The sequence below is a fragment of the Ranitomeya imitator genome, chromosome 6 (assembly GCF_032444005.1).
Source record: "Ranitomeya imitator isolate aRanImi1 chromosome 6, aRanImi1.pri, whole genome shotgun sequence".
NCBI lineage: Eukaryota > Metazoa > Chordata > Amphibia > Anura > Dendrobatidae > Ranitomeya > Ranitomeya imitator.
Window position 1 is genome coordinate 16,095,811 of NC_091287.1, and position 13,518 is coordinate 16,109,328.

Here is a 13,518-nt window from a genome sequence, read left to right on the forward strand (position 1 = left end):
TTTGCGCGTGGCGAGTTTTTTGTGTGGTGCGTTTTGAGTATGTGCAAGTTTTGTGTGAGGCAACTTTTGCATGTGTTGCAACTTTTGTGCATGTGGCAATTTTTCTGCGTGTGGCGAGTTTTCCATGAGGTGAGTTTTGCACGTGTGGCGAGTTTTGCGTGAGCCTAGTTTTGCATGTGGCGAGTTTTGCGCGTGGCGAGTTTTGAGCAGCGGCTTTTGTGTTTCGACTTTTATGTGGCGAGGTTGGTGTATGTGTGGTGAAATGTGTGCTGAGGGTAATATGTGTTCAAGCACGTGGTAGTGTGTGGCGCATTTTGTGTGTGTGTGCTCATATCCCCGTGTGTGGTGAGTATCCCATGTCGGGGCCCCACCTTAGCAACTGTACGCTATATACTCTTTGGCGCCATCGCTCTCATTCTTTAAGTCCCCCTTGTTCACATCTGGCAGCTGTCAATTTGCCTCCAACACCTTTCCTTTCACTTTTTCTCCATTATGTAGATAGGGGCAAAATTGTTTGGTGAATTGGAACGCGTGGGGATAAAATTTCACCTCACAATATAGCCTATGACGCTCTCAGGGTCCAGACGTGTGACTGTGCAAAATTTTGTGGCTGTAGCTGCGACGGTGCAGATGCCAATCCCGAACATACACACACACACACATTCATTCAGCATTATATATATATATATATATATATATATATATATATATATATATACACACAGTACAGAGCAAAAGTTTGGACACACCTTCTCATTTAAAGAATATAAAACATAATTTCAGTTGTTTCACACTTTATTGTTAAGTATTTAATTCCACATGTGTTAATTCATAGTTTTGATGCCTTCAGTGTGAATGTACAATTTTCATAGTCATGAAAATGCAGACAAATCTTTAAATGAGGTGTGTCCAAACTTTTGGTCTGTACTGTAAGTTCTCTGAAGTTTTCTAAAGCCGTAGAAAGCCAAACTGGGGTAACACAACCCGGCATAAACTGCAGAGAAATGGCAGCATGTTGGTCGTCCACAAACGAAAGTCCAGGCACTGAAAAGCTGCCAACAGTTTGCCAAAGCTGAAAAGTATGAAGACTCCTGTGACTCTGTAGTCTGGAGTGATGACACCAAGAGAAAGGTTTATGGAACTGATGGCTTCTAATCTGCATAGCATCATAAAGGAGTACACAGAAAAACGCATGGTGCCTACAGTGAGACATGGTGGTGGACATTTTCTTATAGCACATGAGCTGCCCGTGTTGGGGGCTGCGTGTCATTGATGGGATCATGAATGCACAGCTGTACCGCTCTGTAGTGACATGGGTGAAAAAAAAGGTTCTATGAAACTGTCTGGTCAAAATATTCGGAAATCGTTCTGGTGTTCAGTGAGATATTGATTAAAATATTACTTTTCAAATTGTACTTAGCACTGTATATGCAGTCGGTGAAGTGAGTATTGATCACATCAGCAATTTTCTAAGTCTGGGGTCTTCCAAAAGCACAACAGCTTCCAGGGGTCAGCCGGAGGAAAGAGGAAGGCACTGGCACCAGAATTTAACCCAAGTGGGTGTGGCTGGACGCCCCTTCCCCTTTACCCCCATTGGTCAGTCAGGGCATCCCAATTAGTGCATCACCTGGGGAGTAATCGGAGGGGGGAATTGGGCACGGCACTGTATTTCTTCCAGCTTTGTTTATAGGGGCTCCATAGTCTGAGGCACGTTCCTTAGTCACTAACGTGCCTGCCATTCTAAAGGTGCTATTGATATGAAATTCTCACCAGATGTCACTAACCACCCATCCAATCCACACAGGCATACAAATCACCATGTACAGTGGGAACGGAAAGTATTCACACCCCTTTACATTTTTCACTCTTTGTTTCATTGCAGCCATTTGGTAAATTCAAAAAAAGTTCATTTTTTTCTCATTAATGTACACTCTGCACCCCATCTAGACTGGAAAAAAAACAGAAATGTAGAAATGTTTCCAAAAAATCTGCTGCCATCTATCAGGATGATGAAGATGAAACAAAGGTGGATATTTCAGCAAGACAATGATCACAAATACACAGCCAAGGAAACGCTCAATTGGATTCAGAAAAAAAAAAAAAAATCTTTTAGGAAGGCCGAGCCAATCTCCGGATCTGAATCCAGTAGAAAATGTATGGGAGGAACTAACGCTCCGAATTCATAGAAGGAGCCACGGGACCTTCAGGATGTGAAGTTTGTGTTGAAGAATGCGCCAAAATCCCACCTGAGCAATGCCTGCTACTAGTTTCTCCACACAGGAGGCATCTGGAAGCTTCATCACCAACAAAGGCTTTTATATGAAGTATTAAATACATTTTAGTAATCGTGTGCAATACTTTTCCCTTTGTCTTTTCTCATTATTACACATTATTTATGGACATCTATGGTGATTTCTTTGCCTTTGTAGATTGAATGGCTTGTTACTGACATCGAGGGATAATTTCATGTCACTAGCACCTTTACAAATAGATTTACTTGGAAAATTGGCATGTATAACTGGTGTGATGGTGTTTGCAGCCAGCAGGTGGCAGCACAGTATAGTTGTGAGGTGTAGTCTATGGGAGAAGCAGAGTGTACAGTTGTGGCCAATAGTTTTGAGACTGACACAGATTTTGGTTTTCACATTTTGTCTCTTCATTGTCTGTCTGTCTGTCTGTCTCTTAGTCAGACGTTTCTTTAGTAATAAACGTACAATTATAAACATTCCATCAGGTTTTACAATTTTATTAACAAATCCATGAAGTTTCTGTGATTCCTCAATATTCCCAGCACTGCCGCTTATTCTCCAGACTTCTCCCCCTTATTCTCCAAACTCCTGCCCCCTATTCCCGACACTCCTACCCCTTATTCTCCAGACTTCTGCCCCTTATTCCCCAGACTCCTGCCCCTTATTCTCCAGGCCCCTTATTCCCTAGACTCCTGCCCTTTATTCTCCACGCCCCTTATTCCCCAGACTCCTGCCCCTTATTCCCCAGACTCCTGCCCCTTATTCTCCAGGCCCCTTATTCCCCAGACTCCTGCCCCTTATTCCCCAGACTCCTGCCCCTTATTCCCCAGACTCCTGCCCCTTATTCCCCAGACTCCTGCCCCTTATTCTCCAGGCCCCTTATTCCCCAGACTCCTGCCCCTTATTCTCCAGGCCCCTTGTTCCCCAGACTCCTGCCCCTTATTCCCCAGACTCCTGCCCCTTATTCTCCACACTCCTGCCCCTTATTCTCCACACTCCTGCCCCTTATTCTCCAGACTCGTGCCCCTTATTCTCCAGACTCGTGCCCCTTATTCTCCAGACTCGTGCCCCTTATTCTCCAGACTCGTGCCCCTTATTCTCCAGACTCGTGCCCCTTATTCTCCAGACTCGTGCCCCTTATTCTCCAGACTCGTGCCCCTTATTCTCCAGACTCGTGCCCCTTATTCCCCACTCTCCTGCCCCTTATTCCCCAGACTCCTGCCTCTTATTCCCCACGCTCCTGCCTCTTATTCCCCACGCTCCTGCCCCTTATTCCCCAGACTCCTGCCCCTTATTCCCCAGACTCCTGCCCCTTATTCCCCACGCTCCTGCCCCTTATTCCCCACGCTCCTGCCCCTTATTCCCCACGCTCCTGCCCCTTACTCCCAACGCTCCTGCCCCTTATTCCCGACACTCCTGCCCCTTATTCCCGACACTCCTGCCCCTTATTCTCTTGTTGAGTTTTTTTCTGATGAAGCCCCCTCCCGGTGTGTGGGAGGAATGATTGACGGGCGTCCATTACTCCAGGTTCTGCCTAGAAGACGTTATCCTTCTACCGGGCGAAGGGTGGAAATCTGGAGAATAAGGGGCAACGATCGGAATACTTGGGCTTTACTGAAACTTTATAAAGTTTTACACTTATTAGACATATAAACTGCTTATAATTCTATGTCAGTAACCATAGAAACATCTGAATAACAGAGTGAAAGATACTAAAGAGACAAAATGGGTGAAAATATCTTTTGGCCACAACTACTGAGTAATAAAATGATGGGATCCATTGTAAGGATCAATGTTGTGCCGTCACCACAGTATCGAAGATGGACATCTGTGCGTGGGCCGGACGACCAGAGCATGATTGACAGCTCCATTCTCCAGGAAAAAGTGGACGCAGCACTGAACAGGAACGTCTCAAGTTCTAGACCTCAGATGCAAGATGGAACGTTTCTTGTGTTCTTCAGACGTTGCGTCTTGTATCTGAAGTTGCCACTTAAAGAAATCCACCACTGAGGTCTCTCTAATGTTAAAGTTACCACTTTTGAGAAAGCTGAACTGCGAAACGCGCGTCAAGGGGCTGCTGGCGCGGGGGCGTGGCCTAGCGAGGAATGTGAGCGGACGTGCGGCTGATCTCTCTCCCCGCACCGCTCTGAAAAGTGACCTTTGAAGGCGCCGCCGAACGCCAAAAACCGGCCAGAGAGGTCCCGCAAGTACCCGGCGAGGGGGAGAAAGCACCGCTGTTAACGAGCGGTGAGGAGCGGAGATGCCGCGCCGCAAGCAGTCTGCGCCAGCAGCCGGCGCGAAAATTCAAGATGGCGCCGTGGCTGAGGAGGAGGCGGCCAGAGCCAGCGTTTCATACCGCCGGAGGCTGGAGGTAATAGCCCGGCTGGAGCGCTTTGCCCGTACGGAGGAGGGGGGAGCCCTGCTGTTGGGTCCAGAAGGACTTGATGAGGTGGAAGCCCTGATGAGGCAGAAAGGTGGAGGGGAAGTTAGTGCCAGTGAAGTGGAGGTGCAACGTTCCCCAGGGAGGGCGCAGGGAGTGCACAGTGCAGAAAATGTGACACCTGCTGATAGCCCTGTGCAGACCAATGATTCTAATGAAGTGCAGCAGCCAAGTACGGGGGAACCAACACTGCAGGACATTTTCTCTGTCGTTATACACTGCAAATCTGCTTTGGCTGCGCTGAACCTAAGGGTGGATGATCTCACAGTTGAAATGAAGTCCCTTAATTCTGCTATGCGCAAAGTGGAAAAAAGAGTGGAGGTGGTGGAGGAGCGTGTGGGCAGTGTGGAGGACCAGACAAACGAACTGTTAAAAAGAAATATATTCAACGAATCGCAGAGTTAGAATTTAAGACAGATGATTTGGAAAATCGATCCCGGAGAAACAATTTAAGAATAATCGGGGTGCCGGAGAAGGTGGAGGGAAACAACCCCACTGAATATATTGAGGCATGGCTTAAGAACTCGGTGGGAGGAGCAGACCTTACCAACCATTTCTCGGTGGAGAGGGCTCATCGGGTCCCCACTCGTCCTCTGCCGCCTGGATCTGCCCCTCGAGCTATATTGGCAAAAATTTTGGACTACCGGGATCGAGAAACTCTACTGAGGAAGGCTAGGCTGAGTGATGGCCTGAGCATAAACAGAAGTCGGATCTCCATTTATCCGGACTACTCCGCATCGGTGCAGAAACTTAGAATGAAGTTTGGTGAAGTCAAGCGACGGCTCCGTGAACTGGACCTAAAATACTCAATGCTCTACCCAGCCAAGCTCAGGGTGGTGGCGATGGATCGTGTTCAATTTTTTCAAAATCCGGAGGAGGCGACGCAATGGCTGGACACCAACGCCAAGAAAATTGGCACTGATCGGAACCGTTGAGACTGATTCTGAAGATCTATAACTCTACTGGTTCTGCCTCTCTTTGGGGGAGGGGTTCTGTTTGAATGTTTCTGTTGAAGTTGGTCTAATTATACCTAACGATTACAGTATTGTGTTCGGCGGCGCAATGAATAGTTCATATTGGTCGCGGTGGGTGGGGGAGAGATGGACGGTAAAGGAACTAGCTCTAGGGTATATCAAGTGCCCTCAATTCTCATATAGAGAAAGAAAGTTCGGAGTATCTGAGTTATTTTGAATTCCAGATGGGGAAGGTTGGTTTAGTTGTTAGGGTGGGGGGTGGGAAAGGGGGGGGAGGAGGGCATTGGTGGAGACCTGGGAGAGGTGACTCTCATCTTATATCTTTCTTTAAGGAAATGGGAGGGAATGTTAATATTATAAGTTGGAATGTTAGGGGGCTAGCAGATGCCACTAAGCGGGCGGCAATATTCCAGTACCTATTGAAACAGAGGCCCTCGGTGATATGCCTGCAAGAAACTCATTTAGTTGAGGAAAAAGTTGATATGTTACAGAAAAAATGGGTGCGCAGGGCATATCACTCGACGTTCTCTAATTATGCAAGGGGGGTGTCTGTTTTGGTCCATACAAGTACTCCATTTGAGGAAATTGAAGTAAAAATTGATAAGGATGGTCAGTATGTTTTTTTTAGTGTGTAAAATTTTTAACCGCTTGATTTGCATTGTTTCACTATATATACCCCCGCCGTATTCTGGCAAGAAAATTCAAGAGATTTTGGAGCATATGAGAGGGTGGGTCGGGGTTCCCTTTTTGGTGGTGGGAGATGTGAACAACATTGCTGACGACCATTGGGATAAGAGTAATCACGCTCCGCTACGCGGGGATGGGAATGGCACCCCTTTCGGGAACTATCTTAGAGAAATAGGCTGGATTGACTTATGGCGGGTTCGCAATATTAACACATATTCTTATTCTTGCTACTCGACCACGTACGGTTCTATGTCTCGAATCGATGTCGCCTTGGGTAATGATGGGATGAACGAATTACTAAGTGGGGTGGAATATAATCCCAGGATTCTATCAGATCATAGTCCGGTGCGGGTCTCATTAAAGCTATCAGAACAGGTTGGGTCACGGAAGATGGGATGGAAGGTTCACCCCTCCTGGCTACAACTCCTGGACATGGAAAGTGTGGGGGCTGAGATAGAGGAGTTCTTTAAGATTAATGAGGGTAGTGCGGCATGCCATGTAGTATGGGACACTATGAAGGCATATTTGAGGGGTATTTTGTTTCGGGACATATCACGACACAAGACTAGGACTAGAACACAGGATCAAGCTGTCCTGGAGGAACTGAAGGAAGCTGAGGCGGCATTGGGGGCCCATTGCTCTAGGGAGTCTCAGAGTCGGATGAGGAAGGCTCAACAGGAGGTCAATCAATTGTATCTGAGAAAGGCGGAGAGATTGCGGGCTTTTCAAAGAGCATCTTTCTATTCGGAGGGGGAAAAGGTGGGGCATTTACTGTCGGTAGTGGCGTCCGCACAAAGGGATTCCTCGCACGTCTACTCCATTAAGAGGGAGGATGGAACATTGGCTACTCGGGGGGGGGGGGGAGCAGATTCTGGAAGTGTTTAGGAAATTCTATGATAAACTATATACTTCTAGTGTGGAGAGGGGGGCTGAGGACATGATGGGGTACTTGGAGGGGATTGACCTGCCTAGGTTGAGCAGAGAAGAATGTGAGTTGTTGGAGGAGCCGATTGGGGAGGAAGAATTGGGAGCTGCTTTGACGGGGGTTGCTGGGGGTAAGGCTCCGGGGGCGGACGGTATTCCAGCCGAGGTGTACAAGGTACTGAAAGAAACATTGTTGGCCAGATTGTCGGAGGTGTATAATAGTTCACTGGAAAGAGGGGAGCTACCTTCATCAATGAGAGAGGCTATTGTGGTCGTTATACCTAAGGCCGATAAGGACCCACAACTACCAGAATCCTATAGACCAATCTCACTTTTGACGGCCGAAATCAAGATTCTGGCAAAAGCTCTGGCAAATAGGTTATCCAGGGTGATTGACAGACTGGTTCACCCGGATCAGTCAGGCTTTATGCCCAACAAATCAACGGCACTCAATCTGAGAAGGTTATTTTTAAATTTGCAAATCCCCTCTGACAATGTCGGAAGACGGGTTGTGGTATCCTTAGACGCCCATAAGGCTTTTGATTGCGTGGAGTGGAGCTATTTGTGGTCAGTACTGGAACGAATGGGGTTTGGACCTAAATTTATTTCATGGGTGCGGCTGTTGTACTCTTCTCCGGTAGCCAAAATTAGAGTGAATAACGCTCTCTCTGAGACCTTTTCATTGTCTAGAGGTACTAGACAGGGCTGCCCTTTGTCCCCGCTGCTCTTTGCGTTGGCGGTGGAACCCCTTGCTGCGAAGATCAGAGGTTCCCGGGAGGTGAGGGGTTTTATGTACGGGGAGGCAGAGGAAAAAGTAGCGTTGTACGCTGATGATATTCTGCTATTCTTGGAGGATTCTGAGGAGACCCTGGTTAAGACGGAAGCCATTATTGAGGAATTTGGTAGTTACTCGGGCCTAAGGATCAATTGGGACAAATCGAATATGATGTTGATAGATGGGGATAGCGGGGACGGTGGTGGGGAGGTTTCTTCTACACGGTTGAAGCTAGTTGATAAATTTAAATACCTGGGGATTCAGATCGCTCTCCCTTTGACTAGCTTTGAGGAACTGAATTTGGCACCTCTTCTGCGTAGGATACGTACTAAGGTCCAGGCGTGGAGGAAGTTACATTTATCAGTAATCGGCAGGATAAACTTGATAAAGATGATTGTGATGCCACAACTACTTTATGTGCTGCACAACTCCCCTATATGGATATCGCAGAATAGGTTTCGGAGGATTAGATCTTTGTTTGGGGAGCTGATTTGGGGTGGAAAGAGCCCCAGATTTAAACAGGAAACTCTACAGAGACCAAAGACGGAGGGAGGGGTGGCATTGCCTAATCCATGGTTGTATTTTTTGGCTTCACAGTGCCAGCATTTCAAGGGATGGAGAGATGTGGTAGGTGGGACGCGGGCACCTTGCAGCCTGAGATTACTGATTGGGACGAAGGTGTTGAGTGAGGGTCTGGATGGGGGACATTTCCGAGAGAAGGGCTCTAAATTTTGTACTATTAGGCTCATCCATAAGGTTTGGGACAAAGTTAAGGGGATTAGGGTTGTGCACGCACTCACTAGATTCTCACCCATTTGGAATAACTGTGTCCTACAGGAGTTTAGACAGATGGAGGGATTTCATAATTGGAGGGAGGCAGGCATCTCTCGGATGGGCCAGATTCTACATCAGGGCAGAATTAGAGACTTTGAGGCATTGCAGGAGGAGTTTTTACTACCGGACTCTGAGTTGTTTCAATACCGCCGTCTTTCACATGCGCATCGGGCACAGTGTAGGAGAGGACCCGTTGAAATACAGGTGGACCTAATGCTAGATTTTATCCTTGTAGGGGGTGGCGCGAAGGGGGTGATTTCGGGAATATACGAATTCCTTTTGTTCTCTTTCTTGGAGGAACACCCTATTAGAGCAAGGGCGAAATGGGAGGCGGACCTGGGGGCAATTGATAATGATCATTGGGAATCAGTACTGGACTATGTGCCCAAAATATCAATGAGCGAGCCTCGGAGGCTGTCGCAATTATTTGTTATTCATAGGGCATATAGAACTCCGGATATGTTATTCAAAGCCGGATTGAGATCTAGTTCAGAATGCCCCAGATGCTCGCAGTCCGATGCGGGCATCCTTCATATGTTATGGCAGTGCCCCAGGTTGTCCTCCTTCTGGGTGGTGGTGCTGAATAAAGTGGGACTGGCATATGGTTGCACTGTGCCGCGTGATCCCCTGGTATGTGTTTTGGGCTATGTTGAGATCATAACTGATAAGATGTATAAAGTGGTTATTGCCAGACTGTTATTTATCGCGCGAAAGTTGATTGCCAAATTCTGGATTAGAGAAGAGCCACCAACAAGGAGAGACTTTATGAAGCAAGTGGACCATATTATTGCTTTGGAGAGGAGTATCTACGTTAGGAGGAGCAAGGCGGACCTCTTTGACAGGCTGTGGAACCCGTGGCTTGAATCAATGTGATTTAAAAGACCTTGTGCTCCATTGGGAGGTTTATTGACAAATCATCTTCCTTTTCTTGTACTTTTATATATGACAAAGTAGGGGGGGGGTCGACTCTTGACAGGTCTCTAGAGGGGGGGGGGAGTTTGGTTTGGGACTAAATATGTTTTCCTTTTTTAAAAAAAAAAAAAAGTATTGTACACTGGTATATTGCTGATAACAAAGTATTCCTTTTATTGTTTATGTGCAATATTTATGGTTTAATAAAAAAATATCTGATTTAAAAAAAAAAAAAAAAAAGGGGCTGCTGGCGCCAGGTGGGGCGGCCATCCGTGCACATATGGGTAAGCATTCATAAATGACCAGTATAATTGGGAGTGATCTGCGGGGTATTGCCTAATGGGTGCCTATGGTATTAGGCACCCATCCACCCATTTGGGGCAGCTTCCTCAGGATGCATGTAGCTTCTCCTGCCTGAACCAGCATACCTTCATGTCTCCTCCATCCCTCCTCACTTTATTGGTTACATTATTTGTTACTTATTGATTGATTTTTATTTTTTGTACCAATAAAATCTTTTTTTATGATTATCATGTTTTGTGGGATTTTCGTACTCCGCTTATATGTTTTGTTTTATTATCTACTGGCGAACACCGTCCAGAGATATCTTATTCCCGTGACTGAACTCTGGAATACAGCAGATTTTCCGCTGGACGCCTGCGCCGCGCACTGTTTGCTTCTCCCCCCATTATTTGTGTAGGGCAGCTGCCAGGATCCGTGTGTTTAGCACTCGCAGACTCAGGAGCACGCAGTGGATTAAGGACGCTCTCTTCAGGATTAAGGGATCAGGGGCTTCCATTACGTCACATGTCCGTGGTCGCACCGCGCCGTGCAAAGGGAATTCTGCGTGTTAGGAAGCATGTGTCTGGGATTAGGCAGATTAAGGCCTCGTCTCCCGGGAGAGAGGATGGGCGCAGGATTACTGCAGTGTGTGCACGGTGCTCTACTCACCCAACTATTAACAGGAAAGATCAGACCGACAAGTCAGGAGAACAGCGGCGTAACCGCAACGCCCGCCGTATAACGACATGTGCCACGACTGCTGCCACACGCTTCATATGTGACATTACATCACCGGCCACAGAGACCCACAGCCCTCCAGGTCCAATACCTGCAGTCCTATGTAACACCACAGATAACACAGTGATATCTCTCTGAGTACAGATAATGTAGTAGATGTCACCTGCAGTCCTATGTAACACCACGGATAACACAGTGATAACTCTCTGAGTACAGATAATGTAGTAGATGTCACCTGCAGTCCTATGTAACACCACAGACAACACAGTGATAACTCTCTGAGTACAGATAATGTAGTAGATGTCACCTGCAGTCCTATGTAACACCACGGATAACACCGTGATATCTCTCTGAGTACAGATAATGTAGTAGATGTCACCTGCAGTCCTATGTAACACCACAGACAACACAGTGATAACTCTCTGAGTCCAGATAATGTAGTAGATGTCCCCTGCAGTCCTATGTAACACCACAGATTACACAATGATAACTCTCTGAGTACAGATAATGTGGTAGATGTCACTTGCAGTCCCATGTAAGACCACACATTATGCAATAATACCTCTCTCAGTTATAGATTTGCTCTGGATCAGGCCTCTGCTGTTATTATACACGTGCATCTCACAAAATTAGAATATCATCAAAAAGTGAATTTATTTCAGTTCTTCAATACAAAAAGTGAATCTCCTATATTCTATAGAGTCATTACAGACAGTGTGATCTATTTCACGTGTTTATTTCTGTTAATGTTGATGATTATGGCTTACAGCCAATGAAAACCCAAAAGTCATTATCTCAGTAAATTAGAATACTTTATAACACCAGCTTGAAAAATGATTGTAAAATCTGAAATGTCCTACTGAAATGTATGTTCAGTAAATTCCCTCAATACTTGGTCGGGCTCCTTTTGCACCAATTACTGCATCAATGCGGCGTGGCATGGAGGCGATCAGCCTGTGGCGCTGCTGAGGGGTTATGGAAGCCCAGGTTGCTTTGATAGCAGCCTTCAGCTCGTCTGCATTGTTGGGTCTGGTGTCTCATCTTCCTCTTGACAATACTCCATAGATTCTCTATGGGGTTAAGGTCAGGCGAGTTTGCTGCCAATCAAGCCCAGTGATACTGTTGTTTTACACCAGGTATTGGTACTTTTGGCCGTGTGGACAGGGGCCAAGTCCTGCTGGAGAATGACATTTCCATCTTTAAAAATCTTGTCGGCAGAGGGAAGCATGAAGTACTCTACAATGTCCTGGTGGACGGCTGCGCTGACTTTGGTGTTGATAAGACACAGTGGACCTACACCAGCAGATGACATGGCTCCCAAACCATCACTGATTGTGGAGACTTCACACCAGACCTCCAGCAGCTCGGATTGTGGCCTCCACTCTTCAAAGCAAAAAAGAGGAGAAGCCAGCGCAGCCTAAGGTTAAGACGCAATACATAAAGTGCAAATGCACATATTAATTTCTAACTGTATTATCAAAATGAGACATTTAGCAAACAATTGATCAATTCTTTGAGCCACCCCGCCTCTTCACGGCAATCTCATATTGGGGCAGTCCTACACTGCGTTTTTTATATTCGCTGTGCCATAAAGGCCTCCTAAATGAACTAAAAGCAAGACCACATATATATAAAAAACGTAGTGTAGGACTGCCCCAATATGAGATTGCCGTGAAGAGGCGGGGTGGCTCAAAGAATTGATCAATTGTTTGCTAAATGTCTCATTTTGATAATACAGTTAGAAATTAATATGTGCATCTGCACTTTATGTATTGCGTCTTAACCTTAGGCTGCGCTGGCTTCTCCCCTTTTTTGCTCTCTCCACTCTTCCTCCAGACTCTGGGACCTTGATCTCCAAATGAAATGCAGCATTTACTTTTGGGTTTTCTTTGGCTGTAAGCCATAATCATCAACATTAACAGAAATAAACACATTAAATAGATCACTCTGTGTGTAATGACTCTATAGAATATAGGAAATTCACTGTTTGTGTTGAAGAACTGAAACAAATTCATTTTTTGATGATTTTCTAATTTTGTGAGAAGCGCCTGCACTTATGTTTTCCTTTCTGATATTTCTTAGATACATTGAACACAATATCCTGACACAAACAATTGCTCTTTTCCTGTCGCCACCTTTATGCCGCCTTTATGCAGCGGGTTGTCTGTCGCTGTCAGGATTTTATATATTGGGGTCCTCCTGACCCCTGAACTTGCATACATGTTACTCTGTTCCCGATAGATGTGAGCAGTAATCACCGCCTTCAGAGCCCTGATTGTCTTCAGCTCTGGAATCTGTCAGTAGTGGTCTCGCTGCTCTCCGCTGCATTATCAGGGTTCTGCTTCCAGAAAATATTGTTGTATAGTAATATGCAGAAGGCCATGATCTGTGGAGACGGATATACATTTATGGGGCTGTAATCTACAAGTTCAGAATGTCTTACAGAAAAATGTCCCTGTTCTGCTGCCTTCTCTGATGGGGACTACCCTGCCGCATTTCGTAGCCATCCGTGAATATTCTGGGCCTCTGTGATCCATTTTCCCCTCATCGTTATGCTGATCTGAGGGATCTAGGCTGAGTCTCCGCACACATCAGGGTCCGGGGGCTCCTGGATATATAACTTTCTCTTGGTTACTTTCTTTGACCCCGATGAGCAGATAACACATTCCAGAGATCCGCGGGGGCGGTGCCTTACACCGGTAG

The 13,518-nt window shown here is 46.3% G+C and overlaps 1 protein-coding gene across 2 annotated transcripts in view; it reads left to right on the forward strand.

Annotated features, from left to right (window-relative positions):
* Window positions 1-13,518, forward strand: part of KCNH2 (potassium voltage-gated channel subfamily H member 2) — a 357,462-nt gene that overhangs the window by 159,863 nt on the left and 184,081 nt on the right. The gene's annotated exons all lie outside the window — the stretch shown is intronic.